Genomic DNA, 15,373 nt, shown 5'->3' with positions numbered 1-15,373 from the left:
AAACATCGTCAGTCTTCGTCCTCGGGACATCAGTCGTTTGCATCATCAGCAAAGAAAGGACAGGGCAAAGTATCAGTATGGCATAGCTAAGGAACAAGAACTTCCCTCATATAGAGGAGAATTAAGTATCAGGTAAGGAATTAGTAAAGGGTGGTTTAGAGTAACAGGGCGAACAAACGGCAAAGTCTCAAACGAAATGGCCTAAATGGCTCAGTAGAATGGCAAAGAATGGCTTGGAGTGGAATGTCCAATAAATGCCTGATTTCTCCTCGGGTCATGTGGTTAAATCAAAACTGTCTAATTTACTCCTAATTCCTCAATGGATAATCATTGGTGCATCGCCATCTCTGTCCAATAATCTTCACCAGAGTTTTACACAAACCACAGTTCTCATGTCGTTGATTGGCCCATGTTATTGACGTTTTCATCGGTTGGAATGTCAGGTAAGAAAAGTTACATTTTACGCTACAGTCAGTAGTTCCATTGTTTTCTCCTACTCCAGGCAGCCTTGCACCTGTTACAAATTACACTGTTGCATTCAGCAAGAATGTCTCCTTGAGCAAGTAGGGTCACATGAAAAAGAATTTACTACAGCTACACACATCTCTAGCTTTTGGGAAAGTACAGTTTCATGTCCTTCAGCAAAATAGCACATTGGACGTTAGAAAAAGACAGTTTAATATGAGACCAGGCAGCTAGGCACAGACCTTCGATAAACTAAGGCCTACTGCTTAATGAACAAACTCCTAATACATAACTCCAATTTTGATATGTTAATACAAATTAATAACATTAGTACATAATTAATTCAGCATTAATAACTTTCATTAGTCTTCGTATACATTGGTAGCCACTCCCCGTGGGCACATTTCAAACGTGTGCATTATTTCTACGTTAACACATTTTTTATGCAGCTTCATTACACAATATATTGTAAGCTTTTCATGTTAATATTAATTTTAAAAGACACACTCCAGCAATCCCTCCTCTGATGACTCTTGTCATCACACAAATCTTCCCTACTAATTTTACATACTAAAATTCCCTCATATCAATCTCTTCCCTTCTTGGTTTCCCCTTTGATCTTGCCCTGAATAATTTTTCCCTTTGTTTTTCTTCCCTCCTCCTATTATTTTTCGCCATCCTCAATTTTATTCTTTTACTAATTTTACATGCCACCCATGATCCAAATAAGCAATCTATAACACTCAATATCCCCTGTATTATTTTAGACAATATCCCATGCCAAATGTTACTAATCCAATTTCCCACTGAAGCAAATCCTTTCCCAACCTTTTTCCAAACACCTGGTTCTTTCAAATCCTTCAAGTCCGTACTATCCCTAGTCAAGTTAGTAAGCATACTTCTAATCTCTTTACTATTATCTGGTATGTAAGCGCAACAATTACACCCATTGAGCAATCTACAAACTCTGCCATTTTTCACTAAAAGAATGTCTAAAGCAAGCCTGTTTTGAAGAGTCATAGCCCCCTCCGCAGCAAGTTCAGTATGCATCAGGAGTATAGCCCCTGAAAAGTTTGTCAGCATGTTATCCTCAATAGTAGACAACTTTTGAATCTTTATGAAGTTCATAATAACTCCCACTGAAGAAATTATCGTCCCAAATATGTCTCCTACTACACCAGCAGCAGTCTCTTTCTTATGTCTAGTACGATGTAATTCAGACAATTTTGGTAACCTTTTCAAATCGTCAAGTTGATATATCTTTGGGAAAACTATCCCCAAATAACATGTCCCATACTATCCCTTTGGAAGACGGCAATAAGCATTAAGTCCACATATGTAATAAATCCCGGGGATTGCTGGATCCTGTCCATTTAACATGAACGTCCATTTACTCTGAAACAAAAACACACGCTTACATTCACTCATTCCCTCAAACACATTGTAATAGTATGATTTGGTCTTGGATATGCAAAGCTTTCCTACATGTAGTGCGTCTAAAGCTAACTTCCCTTGTACTCTAATTGCACTATAACCGTCACTACTAGCAAAGGCCCGTTGCTGTAATCCTTTCTCTAGTTTACCCTTCAATGCCCTTCTTCTCTCTTCCCTGTGATCTAAAAAGCTTTTCTCTACAGGTGTAAGCAAACATGTCAAATTATTGTGGTGTGCATAAGATGTACTAATTGTTAATGTCGCCTGAAAGAATCCTTTAACTAACTTTATGCTATAGTACTTAGCTACCCCACTCACATCCTCTATGATAGGCACATTAGAAAACACAAGATCATGATTTGAGTAAAAATATTGAATCTCTTCCTGGTTATAGAATCTTGTTAGTAACAGACTACAACGTATCCCATATGTTAATGACAGTCTATGATAGGTAACCCCCTCTTGTACCGAAACAGGAATCTGTGTACACACAAAACAATCTTTTGCATCCATTGTGTCAACATACTCACTCAGCAAGCGATAGAACACATCAGTGGATAGTTCCCCTTTCGAGTTAGTTCCCTCATGCAAGTATCTTGTATGCAGCTCAAACCTCTCCCAGGCTGTTAGTGCAGTGGTAGTCTCAGGAATTGTAGCATTGTTAGTCCCACTTTTATCCATTAGTGTCATACTCACAACCACAACCCTAATGAATATTTATTACATGAACCTTTTTTGCAAAAGTATTTGGTTCAAGTAAACTTAAAGTGTTGGGATTCAAGCCCACGGCTCCAGAGAGACTGGAGCCTAAATCTAGCCAGTTTAGCCTGCTCAGCCACGCTACCTCACATCTACAAGCTCACAACTATAGTAACTTGGCCAAACACTGTGGACACCTGCTGTGGTGACCTGGCTATGCAGGGTAACGCAGCATTCACCGACAGTTGAGCGAGTTACAGGTGAAAAGCAAAGTATAATAACTGTCTGCATATAATATATGTCTTTCTTTATTTATTGTTCTTCCCCATTGTATGTTTGCTCTCTGCTTTAGAAACGCGAGCTGTCATCACTGCAAGGAAACGTATCACACAGCGTTCTACTGTTTACACTCACTGAACTTTCAGCATCACAGTGACCCCTCTCGTCGCCTCTATAGTTAGACTTCAAGACAGCTGGTTTGTTTACCGATACAATTCTTGTCACCTTAGGTTGTGGTTTTTTAAAATAAGAAGGCTCGGTCCCACTGTCTGGCTACCCTTATATATATACGTCACCACTTTACATAGTCTCACCTCTCGCTATGTGGATCGTAGGTGCAGAAGGCAGAGAGTGAGACACTGATGCAGACAAAATACGTTTGTGAGTTGAAAAATACTGGCAGCGGTGGGATTCGAACCCACGCCTCCAAAGAGACTGGAGCCTTAATCCAACGCCTTAGACCCTTCAGCCACACTACCCTGTGCAAACTTGTTTCTGTAAGCTTTCTGAAGTGAGATGTTCTGTTGTATAGGGGAGTTGGAGAATAAGGGTGTATAGCCTGTGAAATGATCCTAGGAAAGTCAACGCCAACAGCAGCAGGCACGTGATACATTCAGTAGGTCAGGATTGGTCCCGGGCCATGGGAGGTGTCAGGGAGCGCCAGTCCTGAGAGTCCGTAGGAAGACAACCCTTACATTGGCGTCCCGCACCCGCTGCTTCTCTTTCTTTAAGGATAAGGAATCAAACTATCTACGTCCCTCAACTTACCAACCCTCCGCCTCAGGAAAGATTTTGTGATTCATGAGCAGAACCCGGCTGGCGCTGTTTACAGTAATGCCTAAGCACAGTACTCAACTGAGCGGTGTTTCCAAACTGAGCCGTTGTACTGCCGGAAATACCATGGGATATGTCATTTAACTTTCACATAAAATAGGGTTAATCCAGCCCTACCACATACTAAAATCTAAGGACGGAACAATAAACCGATGAGGATGGGATTCGAACCCACGCATGCAGAGCACAATGGATTAACAGTCCATCGCCTTAACCACTCGGCCACCTCGTCTTCAAAACACCATGTTTCAGGAGTACAAAATATGGTAGCCAAAATGTGTTCTATTAGGTGATAGTTGTCTAAACATAATAAAGAGCATATATTTACAGATTGTTATGGTAACTTGTTGTCTTCAGCTTTGCTCTATACGACCTTGTTGTCCATCCCTACTTCAGCTTGAATTTATATGTTAAATGTAATGTAATCATGAAAATTACACTTTCCGAACGTGTTCTATCCATATGTGATGTACTATCACACTACCCTCAAATGAGCTAAGATTGCTTTAATTCAGTTGTACGTGGATTTGAAGTGCAATATCATACAAATATTGTACTGGTATGGCGCTTTCGAGTCTCTAGGTGTCAGTTATTGGTGGTGTGCTTACATGTCAACATTAGGCAGCAAATAGTACACAATTATGGAAAACTGCCTTCCCATTTAATGTGCATTGTTCTGCAAAAAGTTTTAAGTAGGAGAAAGTAAAACTTAGTTTATAAAACCACCTAAACTGGGAATATTGCCGCTACAGCTATGACACTTCAGTTTAAAACCGTACGTGCATCAACAAGAAATATTTTTGCGCTAAATTAATTGCTGTCCGACTACTCACGTAATGCATAAAACTGAGGCAGTCGTAATTACAATACATTGAAGTAATATTTTGGTAGTTTTTGTTGACGATGACTCCGCAGCAAGCGATCAGATTACTTTTTATTAGTGAAGGCGCGTCAGAGCCTTGATAAGTAAACTTACAAGGAGACACGCCTAGGTCGATGAACCTTTTAGACCAGGTTCGGGGACTTCCCAGTACGAGATGTCTTTTGGCATCACAAATCAATAGATCAATATCTCAACAACAATCGCAATAACTAATCAACATGCTAATCAATAACCTTTAATGAGAGTCAATAAAGTGAACACACCATGATCTTTCAGTCATGAATAACCACACCAATTTAGTTAAGTGTTAGGATATTTATTTCCCTACTGGTTACAATCTAAAGTCATTTCTGTTAATCTCATCAGCAATTCATCTCATTAGTAACTCTTCAGATTTGCAATTAGAAACGCAATTAATCAATGCATAGAGAATATTCACTCAGTATTAACACATAATTATTAAGAAGCAACTTAGCAAAGTCTCAGTAGTGCATGGTTCAACAAAGCAAGAACTCAATCATTTGTCTATTTGCGTCAGATTTTAGTGAACACCTTAAATAACCTCGTATTAGAATCAGCATGTTGGGCTTCATGCAAAACAATTTAGCAAACACAAATTTGGAAAACATCTAACTATGGCCTCTATCAAAGAGCAGTTGGTACCTAGAAAGAAAAGGCAAACAAACAATTACAATTTTCATCAGATAGTTACCCATCCAACGGATCAGCAAACAGCGTCAGTCTTCGTCCTCGGGACATCAGTCGTTTGCATCATCAGCAAAGAAAGGACAGGGCAAAGTATCAGTATGGCATAGCTAAGGAACAAGAACTTCCCTCATATAGAGGAGAAGTAAGTATCAGGTAAGGAATAAGTAAAGGGTGGTTTAGAGTAACAGGGCGAACAAACGGTAAAGTCTCAAACGAAATGGCCTAAATGGCTCAGTAGAATGGCAAAGAATGGCTTGGAGTGGAATGTCCAATAAATGCCTGATTTCTCCTCGGGTCATGTGGTTAAATCAAAACTGTCTAATTTACTCCTAATTCCTCAATGGATAATCATTGGTGCATCGCCATCTCTGTCCAATAATCTTCACCAGAGTTTTACACAAACCGCAGTTCTCATGTCGTTGATTGGCCCATGTTATTGACGTTTTCATTGGTTGGAATGTCAGGCAAGAAAAGTTACATTTTACGCTACAGTCAGTAGTTCCATTGTTTTCTCCTACTCCAGGCAGCCTTGCACCTGTTACAAATTACACTGTTGCATTCAGCAAGAATGTCTCCTTGAGCAAGTAGGGTCCCATGAGAAAGAATTTACTACAGTTACACACAGCTCTAGCTTCTGGGAAAGTACAGTTTCATGTCCTTTAGGAAAATAGCACATTGCACGTTAGAAAAAGACAGTTTAATATGAGACCAGGCAGCTAGGCACAGACCTTCGCTAAACTAAGGCCTACTGCTTAATGAACAAACTCCTAATACATAACTCCAATTTTGATACGTTAATACAAATTAAAAACATTAGTACATAATTAATTCAGCATTAATAACTTTCATTAGTCTTCGTATACATTGGTAGCCACTCCCCGTGGGCACATTTCAAACGTGTGCATTATTTCTACGTTAACACATTTTTTATGCAGCTTCATTACACAATATATTGTAAGCTTTTCATGTTAATATTAATTTTAAAAGACACACTCCAGCAATCCCTCCTCTGATGACTCTTGTCATCACACAAATCTTCCCTACTAAATTTACATACTAAAATTCCCTCATATCAATCTCTTCCCTTCTTGGTTTCCCCTTTGATCTTGCCCTGAATAATTTTTCCCTTTGTTTTTCTTCCCTCCTCCTATTATTTTTCGCCATCTTCAATTTTATTCTTTTACTAATTTTACATGCCACCCATGATCCAAATAAGCAATCTATAACAATCAATATCCCCTGTATTATTTTAGACAATATCCCATGCCAAATGTTACTAATCTAATTTCCCACTGAAGCAAATCCTTTCGCAACCTTTTTCCAAACACCTGGTTCTTTCAAATCCTTCAAGTCCGTACTATCCCTAGTCAAGTTAGTAAGCATACTTCTAATCTCATTACTATTATCTGGTATGTAAGCGCAACAATTACACCCATTGAGCAATCTACAAACTCTGCCATTTTTCACTAAAAGAATGTCTAAATCAAGCCTGTTTTGAAGTGTCATAGCACCCTCCGCAGCAAGTTCAGTATCCATCAGGAGTATAGCCCCTGAAAAGTTTGTCAGCATGTTATCCTCAATAGTAGACAACTTTTGAATCTTTATGGAGTTCATAATAACTCCCACTGAAGAAATTATCGTCCCAAATATGAGTCCTACTACACCAGCAGCAGTCTCTTTCTTATGTCTAGTACGATGTAATTCAGACAATTTTGGTAACCTTTTCAAATCGTCAAGTTGATATATCTTTGGGAAAACTATCCCCAAATAACATGTCCCATACTATCCCTTTGGAAGACGGTAATAAGCATTAAGTCCACATATATAATAAATCCCGGGGATTGCTGGATCCTGTCCATTTAACATGAACGTCCATTTACTCTGAAACAAAAACACACGCTTACATTCACTCATTTCCACAAACACATTGTCATAGTATGATTTGGTCTTGGATATGCAAAGCTTTCCTACATGTAGTGCGTCTAAAGCTAACTTCCCTTGTTCTCTAATTGCACTATAACCGTCACTACTAGCAAAGGCCCGTTGCTGTAATCCTTTCTCTAGTTTACCCTTCAATGTCCTTCTTCACTCTTCCGTGTGATCTAAAAAGCTTTTCTCTACAGGTGTAAGCAAACATGTCAAATTATTGTGGTGTGCATAAGATGTACTAATTGTTAATGTCGCCTGAAAGAATCCTTTAACTAACTTTATGCTATAGTACTTAGCTACCCCACTCACATCCTCTATGATAGGCACATTAGAAAACACAAGATCATGATTTGAGTAAAAATATTGAATCTCTTCCTGGTTATAGAATCTTGTTAGTAACAGACTACAACGTATCCCATATGTTAATGACAGTCTATGATAGGTAACCCACTCTAGTACCGAAACAGGAATCTGTGTACACACAAAACAATCTTTTGCATCCATTGTGTCAACATACTCACTCAGCAAGCTATAGAAAACATCAGTGGATAGTTCCCCTTTCGAGTTAGTTCCCTCATGCAAGTATCTTGTATCCAGCTCAAACCTCTCCCAGGCTGTTAGTGCAGTGGTAGTCTCAAGAATTGTAGCATTGTTAGTCCCACTTTTATCCATTAGTGTCATACTCACAACCACAACCCTAATGAATATTTATTACATGAACCTTTTTTGCAAAAGTATTTGGTTCAAGTAAACTTAAAGTGTTGGGATTCAAGCCCACGGCTCCAGAGAGACTGGAGCCTAAATCTAGCCAGTTTAGCCTGCTCAGCCACACTACCTCACATCTACAAGCGCACAACTATAGTAACTTGGCCAAACACTGTGGACACCCGCTGTGGTGACCTGGCTATGCAGGGTAACGCAGCATTCACCGACAGTTGAACGAGTTACAGGTGAAAAGCAAAGTATAATAACTGTCTGCATATAATATATGTCTTTCCTTATTTATTCTTCTTCCCCATTGTATGTTTGCTCTCTGCTTTAGAAATGCGAGCTGTCATCACTGCAAGGAAACGTATCACACAGCGTTCTACTGTTTACACTCACTGAACTTTCAGCATCACAGTGACCCCTCTCGTCGCCTCTATAGTTAGACTTCAAGACAGCTGGTTTGTTTACCGATACAATTATTGTCACCTTAGGTTGTGGTTTTTTAAAATAAGAAGGCTCGGTCCCACTGTCTGGCTACCCTTATATATATACGTCACCACTTTACATAGTCTCACCTCTCGCTATGTGGATCGTAGGTGCAGAAGGCAGAGAGTGAGACACTGATGCAGACAAAATATGTTTGTGAGTTGAAAAATACTGGCAGCGGTGGGATTCGAACCCACGCCTCCAAAGAGACTGGAGCCTTAATCCAGCACCTTAGACCGCTCGGCCACACTACCCTGTGCAAACCTGTTTCTGTAAGCTTTCTGAAGTGAGATGTTCTGTTGTATAGGGGAGTTGGAGAATAAGGGTGTATAGCCTGTGAAGTGATCCTAGGAAAGTCAACGCCAACAGCAGCAGGCACGTGATACATTCAGTAGGTCAGGATTGGCCCCGGGCCATGGGAAGTGTCAGGGAGCGCCAGTCCTGAGAGTCCGTAGGAAGACAACCCTTACATTGGCGTCCCACACGCGCTGCTTCTCTTTCTTTAAGGATAAGGAATCAAACTATCTATGTCCCTCAACTTACCAACCCTCCGCCTCAGGAAAGATTTTGTGATTCATGAGCAGAACCCGGCTGGCGCTGTTTACAGTAATGCCTAAGCACAGTACTCAACTGAGCGGTGTTTCCAAACTGAGCCGTTGTACTGCCGGAAATACCATGGGATATGTCATTTAACTTTCACATAAAATAGGGTTAACCCAGCCCTACCACATACTAAAAACTAAAGACGGAACAATGAACCGACGAGGATGGGATTCGAACCCACGCATGCAGAGCACAACGGATTATCTGTCCATCGTCTTAACCACTCGGCCACCTCGTCTTCAAAACACTATGTTTCAGGAGCACAAAATATGGTAGCCAAAATGTGTTCTATTAGGTGATAGTTGTCTAAACATAATAAAGAGGATATATTTACAGATTGTTATGGTAACTTGTTGTCTTCAGCTTTGCTCTATACGACCTTGTTGTCCATCCCTACTTCAGCTTGAATTTATATGTTAAATGTAATGTAATCATGAAAATTACATTTTCCAAACGTGTTCTATCCATATGTGATGTACTATCACACTACCCTCAAATGAGCTAAGATTGCTTTAATTCAGTTGTACGTGGATTTAAAGTGCAATATCATACAAATATTGTACTGGTATGGCGCTTTCGAGTCTCTAGGTGTCAGTTATTGGTGGTGTGCTTACATGTCAACATTAGGCAGCAAATAGTACACAATTAAGGAAAACTGCCTTCCCATTTAATGTGCATTGTTCTGCAAAAAGTTTTAAGTAGGAGAAAGTAAAACTTAGTTTATAAAACCACCTAAACTGGGAGTATTGCCGCTACAGCTATGACACTTCAGTTTAAAAACGTACGTGAATCAACAAGAAATATTTTTGCGCTAAATAAATTGCTGTCCGACTACTCACGTAATGCATAAAACTGAGGCAGTCGTAATTACAATACATTGAAGTAATATTTTGGTAGTTTTTGTTGACGATGACTCCGCCACAAGCGATCAGATTACTTTTTATTAGTGAAGGCGCGTCAGAGCCTTGATAAGTAAACTTACAAGGAGACACGCCTAGGTCGATGAACCTTTTAGACCAGGTTCGGGGACTTCCCAGTACGAGATGTCTTTTGGCATCACAAATCAATAGATCAATATCACAACAACAATCGCAATAACTAATCAGCATGCTAATCAATAACCTTTAATGAGAGTCAATAAAGTGAACACCCCATGATCTTTCAGTCATGAATAACCACACCAATTTAGTTAAGTGTTAGGATATTTATTTCCCTACTGGTTACAATCTAAAGTCATTTCTGTTAATCTCATCAGCAATTCATCTCATTAGTAACTCTTCAGATTTGCAATTAGAAACGCAATTAATCAATGCATAGAGAATATTCACTCAGTATTAACACATAATTATTAAGAAGCAACTTAGCAAAGTCTCAGTAGTGCATGGTTCAACAAAGCAAGAACTCAATCATTTGTCTATTTGCGTCAGATTTTAGTGAACACCTTAAATAACCTCATATTAGCATCAGCATGTTGGGCTTCATGCAAAACAATTTAGCAAACACAAATTTGGAAAACATCTAACTATGGCCTCTATCAAAGAGCAGTTGGTACCTAGAAAGAAAAGGCAAACAGACAATTACAATTTTCATCAGATAGTTACCCATCCAAAGGATCAGCAAACAGCGTCAGTCTTCGTCCTCGGGACATCAGTCGTTTGCATCATCAGCAAAGAAAGGACAGGGCAAAGTATTAGTATGGCATAGCTAAGGAACAAGAACTTCCCTCATATAGAGGAGAAGTAAGTATCAGGTAAGGAATAAGTAAAGGGTGGTTTAGAGTAACAGGGCGAACAAACGGCAAAGTCTCAAACGAAATGGCCTAAATGGCTCAGTAGAATTGCAAAGAATGGCTTGGAGTGGAATGTCCAATAAATGCCTGATTTCTCCTCGGGTCATGTGGTTAAATCAAAACTGTCTAATTTACTCCTAATTCCTCAATGGATAATCATTGGTGCATCGCCATCTCTGTCCAATAATCTTCACCAGAGTTTTACACAAACCACAGTTCTCATGTCGTTGATTGGCCCATGTTATTGATGTTTTCATCGGTTGGAATGTCAGGTAAGAAAAGTTACATTTTACGCTACAGTCAGTAGTTCCATTGTTTTCTCCTACTCCAGGCAGCCTTGCACCTGTTACAAATTACACTGTTGCATTCAGCAAGAATGTCTCCTTGAGCAAGAAGGGTCCCATGAGAAAGAATTTACTACAGCTACACACATCTCTAGCTTTTGGGAAAGTACAGTTTCATGTCCTTCAGGAAAATAGCACATTGCACGTTAGAAAAAGACAGTTTAATATGAGACCAGGCAGCGAGGCACAGACCTTCGATAAACTAAGGCCTACTGCTTAATGAACAAACTCCTAATACATAACTCCAATTTTGATATGTTAATACAAATTAAAAACATTAGTACATAATTAATTCAGCATTAATAACTTTCATTGGTCTTCGTATACATTGGTAGCCACTCCCCGTGGGCACATTTCAAACGTGTGCATTATTTCTACGTTAACACATTTTTTATGCAGCTTCATTACACAATATATTGTAAGCTTTTCATGTTAATATTAATTTTAAAAGACACACTCCAGCAATCCCTCCTCTGATTACTCTTGTCATCACACAAATCTTCCCTACTAATTTGACATACTAAAATTCCCTCATATCAATCTCTTCCCTTCTTGGTTTCCCCTTTGATCTTGCTCTGAATAATTTTTCCCTTTGTTTTTCTTCCCTCCTCCTATTATTTTTCGCCATCTTCAATTTTATTCTTTTACTAATTTTACATGCCACCCATGATCCAAATAAGCAATCTATAACAATCAATATCCCCTGTATTATTTTAGACAATATCCCATGCCAAATGTTACTAATCCAATTTCCCACTGAAGCAAATCCTTTCCCAACCTTTTTCCAAACACCTGGTTCTTTCAAATCCTTCAAGTCCGTACTATCCCTAGTCAAGTTAGTAAGCATACTTCTAATCTCATTACTATTATCTGGTATGTAAGCGCAACAATTACACCCATTGAGCAATCTACAAACTCTGCCATTTTTCACTAAAAGAATGTCTAAAGCAAGCCTGTTTTGAAGAGTCATAGCCCCCTCCGCAGCAAGTTCAGTATCCATCAGGAGTATAGCCCCTGAAAAGTTTGTCAGCATGTTATCCTCAATAGTAGACAACTTTCGAATCTTTATGGAGTTCATAATAACTCCCACTGAAGAAATTATCGTCTCAAATATGTCTCCTACTACACCAGCAGCAGTCTCTTTCTTATGTCTAGTACGATGTAATTCAGACAATTTTGGTAACCTTTTCAAATCGTCAAGTTGATATATCTTTGGGAAAACTATCCCCAAATAACATGTCCCATACTTTCCCTTTGGAAGACTGTAATAAGCATTAAGTCCACATATATAATAAATCCCGGGGATTGCTGGATCCTGTCCATTTAACATGAACGTCCATTTACTCTGAAACAAAAACACACGCTTACATTCACTCATTCCCACAAACACATTGTCATAGTATGATTTGGTCTTGGATATGCAAAGCTTTCCTACATGTAGTGCGTCTAAAGCTAACTTCCCTTGTTCTCTAATTGCACTATAACCGTCACTACTAGCAAAGGCCCGTTGCTGTAATCCTTTCTCTAGTTTACCCTTCAATGCCCTTCTTCTCTCTTCCGTGTGATCTAAAAAGATTTTCTCTACAGGTGTAAGCAAACATGTCAAATTATTGTGGTGTGCATAAGATGTACTAATTGTTAATGTCGCCTGAAAGAATCCTTTAACTAACTTTATGCTATAGTACTTAGCTACCCCACTCACATCCTCTATGATAGGCACATTAGAAAACACAAGATCATGATTTGAGTAAAAATATTGAATCTCTTCCTGGTTATAGAATCTTGTTAGTAACAGACTACAACGTATCCCATATGTTAATGACAGTCTATGATAGGTAACCCCCTCTTGTACCAAAACAGGAATCTGTGTACACACAAAACAATCTTTTGCATCCATTGTGTCAACATACTCACTCAGCAAGCGATAGAAAACATCAGTGGATAGTTCCCCTTTCGAGTTAGTTCCCTCATGCAAGTATCTTGTGTCCAGCTCAAACCTCTCCCAGCCTGTTAGTGCAGTGGTAGTCTCAGGAATTGTAGCATTGTTAGTCCCACTTTTATCCATTAGTGTCATACTCACAACCACGACCCTAATGAATATTTATTACATAAACCTTTTTTGCAAAAGTATTTGGTTCAAGTAAACTTAAAGTGTTGGGATTCAAGCCCACAGCTCCAGAGAGACTGGAGCCTAAATCTAGCCAGTTTAGCCTGCTCAGCCACGCTACCTCACATCTACAAGCTCACAACTATAGTAACTTGGACAAACACTGTGGACACCCGCTGTGGTGACCTGGCTATGCAGGTTAACGCAGCATTCACCGACAGTTGAGCGAGTTACAGGTGAAAAGCAAAGTATAATAACAGTCTGCATATAATATATGTCTTTCCTTATTTATTCTTCTTCCCCATTGTATGTTTGCTCTCTGCTTTAGAAACGCGAGCTGTCATCACTGCAAGGAAACGTATCACACAGCGTTCTACTGTTTACACTCACTGAACTTTCAGCATCACAGTGACTAACTCTCCTCGCCTCTATAGTTAGACTTCAAGACAGCTGGTTTGTTTACCGATACAATTCTTGTCACCTTAGGTTGTGGTTTTTTAAAATATGAAGGCTCGGTCCCACTGTCTGGCTCCCCTTATATATATATGTCACCACTTTACATAGTCTCACCTCTCGCAATGTGGATCGTAGGTGCAGAAGGCAGAGAGTGAGACACTGATGCAGACAAAATACGTTTGTGAGTTGAAAAATACTGGCAGCGGTGGGATTCGAACCCACGCCTCCAAAAAGACTAGAGCCTTAATCCAGCGCCTTAGACTGCTCGGCCACAATACCCTGTGCAAACCTGTTTCTGTAAGCTTTCTGAAGTGAGATGTTCTGTTGTATAGGGGAGTTGGAGAATAAGGGTGTATGGCCTGTGAAGTGATCCTAGGAAAGTCAACGCCAACAGCAGCAGGCACGTGATACATTCAGTAGGTCAGGATTGGCCCCGGGCCATGGGAGGTGTCAGGGAGCGCCAGTCCTGAGAGTCGGTAGGAAGACAACCCTTACATTGGCGTCCCGCATGCGCTGCTTCTCTTTCTTTAAGGATAAGGAATCAAACTATCTACGTCCCTCAACTTACCAACCCTCCACCTCAGGAAAGATTGTGTGATTCATGAGCAGAACCCGGCTGGCGCTGTTTACAGTAATGCCTAAGCACAGTACTCAACTGAGCGGTGTTTCCAAACTGAGCCGTTGTACTGCCGGAAATACCATGGGATATGTCATTTAACTTTCACATAAAATAGGGTTAACCCAGCCCTACCACATACTAAAAACTAAAGACGGAACAATAAACCGACGAGGATGGGATTCGAACCCACGCATGCAGAGCACAATGGATTAGCAGTCCATCGTCTTAACCACTCGGCCACCTCGTCTTCGAAACACTATGTTTCAGGAGTACAAAATATGGTAGCCAAAATGTGTTCTATTAGGTGATAGTTGTCTAAACATAATAAAGAAGATATATTTACAGATTGTTTTGGTAACTTGTTGTCTTCAGCTTTGCTCTATACGACCTTGTTGTCCATCCCTACTTCAGCTTGAATTTATATGTTAAATGTAATGTAATCATGAAAATTACACTTTCCAAACGTGTTCTATCCATATGTGATGTACTATCACACTACCCTCAAATGAGCTAAGATTGCTTTAATTCAGTTGTACGTGGATTTAAAGTGCAATATCATACAAATATTGTACGGTATGGCGCTTTCGAGTCTCTAGGTGTCAGTTATTGGTGGTGTGCTTACATGTCAACATTAGGCAGCAAATAGTACACAATTAAGGAAAACTGCTTTCCCATTTAATGTGCATTGTTCTGCAAAATGTTTTAAGTAGGGGAAAGTAAAACTTAGTTTATAAAACCACCTAAACTGGGAGTATTGCCGCTACAGCTATGACACTTCAGTTTAAAAACGTACGTGCATCAACAAGAAATATTTTTGCGCCAAATAAATTGCTGTCCGACTACTCACGTAATGCATAAAACTGAGGCAGTCGTAATTACAATACATTGAAGTAATATTTTGGTAGTTTTTGTTGACGATGACTCCGCAGCAAGCGATCAGATTACTTTTTATTAGTGAAGGCGCGTCAGAGCCTTGATAAGTAAACTTACAAGGAGACACGCCTAGGTCGATGAACCTTTTAGACCAGGT

At 39.6% G+C, this 15,373-nt stretch overlaps 4 non-coding genes across 4 annotated transcripts; all 4 read right to left on the bottom strand.

Annotated features, from left to right (window-relative positions):
* Nucleotides 1–3,274: 3,274 nt before the first annotated feature.
* TRNAL-AAG (transfer RNA leucine (anticodon AAG)) lies at nt 3,275–3,356 on the bottom strand. The gene has a single exon. It is a non-coding gene; the product is annotated as a tRNA-Leu (tRNA).
* Nucleotides 3,357–8,597: 5,241 nt separating this feature from the next.
* On the bottom strand, nt 8,598–8,679 carry TRNAL-AAG (transfer RNA leucine (anticodon AAG)). The gene has a single exon. It is a non-coding gene; the product is annotated as a tRNA-Leu (tRNA).
* A 505-nt stretch (nt 8,680–9,184) lies between these two features.
* Nucleotides 9,185–9,266, bottom strand: TRNAI-GAU (transfer RNA isoleucine (anticodon GAU)). The gene has a single exon. It is a non-coding gene; the product is annotated as a tRNA-Ile (tRNA).
* A 5,242-nt stretch (nt 9,267–14,508) lies between these two features.
* Nucleotides 14,509–14,590, bottom strand: TRNAS-GCU (transfer RNA serine (anticodon GCU)). Its single transcript has one exon. It is a non-coding gene; the product is annotated as a tRNA-Ser (tRNA).
* Between the last annotated feature and the right edge of the window lie 783 nt (nt 14,591–15,373).

Source organism: Pleurodeles waltl, chromosome 12, assembly GCF_031143425.1.
Source record: "Pleurodeles waltl isolate 20211129_DDA chromosome 12, aPleWal1.hap1.20221129, whole genome shotgun sequence".
In the NCBI taxonomy this organism is placed as follows: Eukaryota; Metazoa; Chordata; class Amphibia; order Caudata; family Salamandridae; genus Pleurodeles; species Pleurodeles waltl.
Note: the sequence above shows the minus strand (reverse complement) of the source record. Positions and strands in the feature narration are given on the sequence as shown.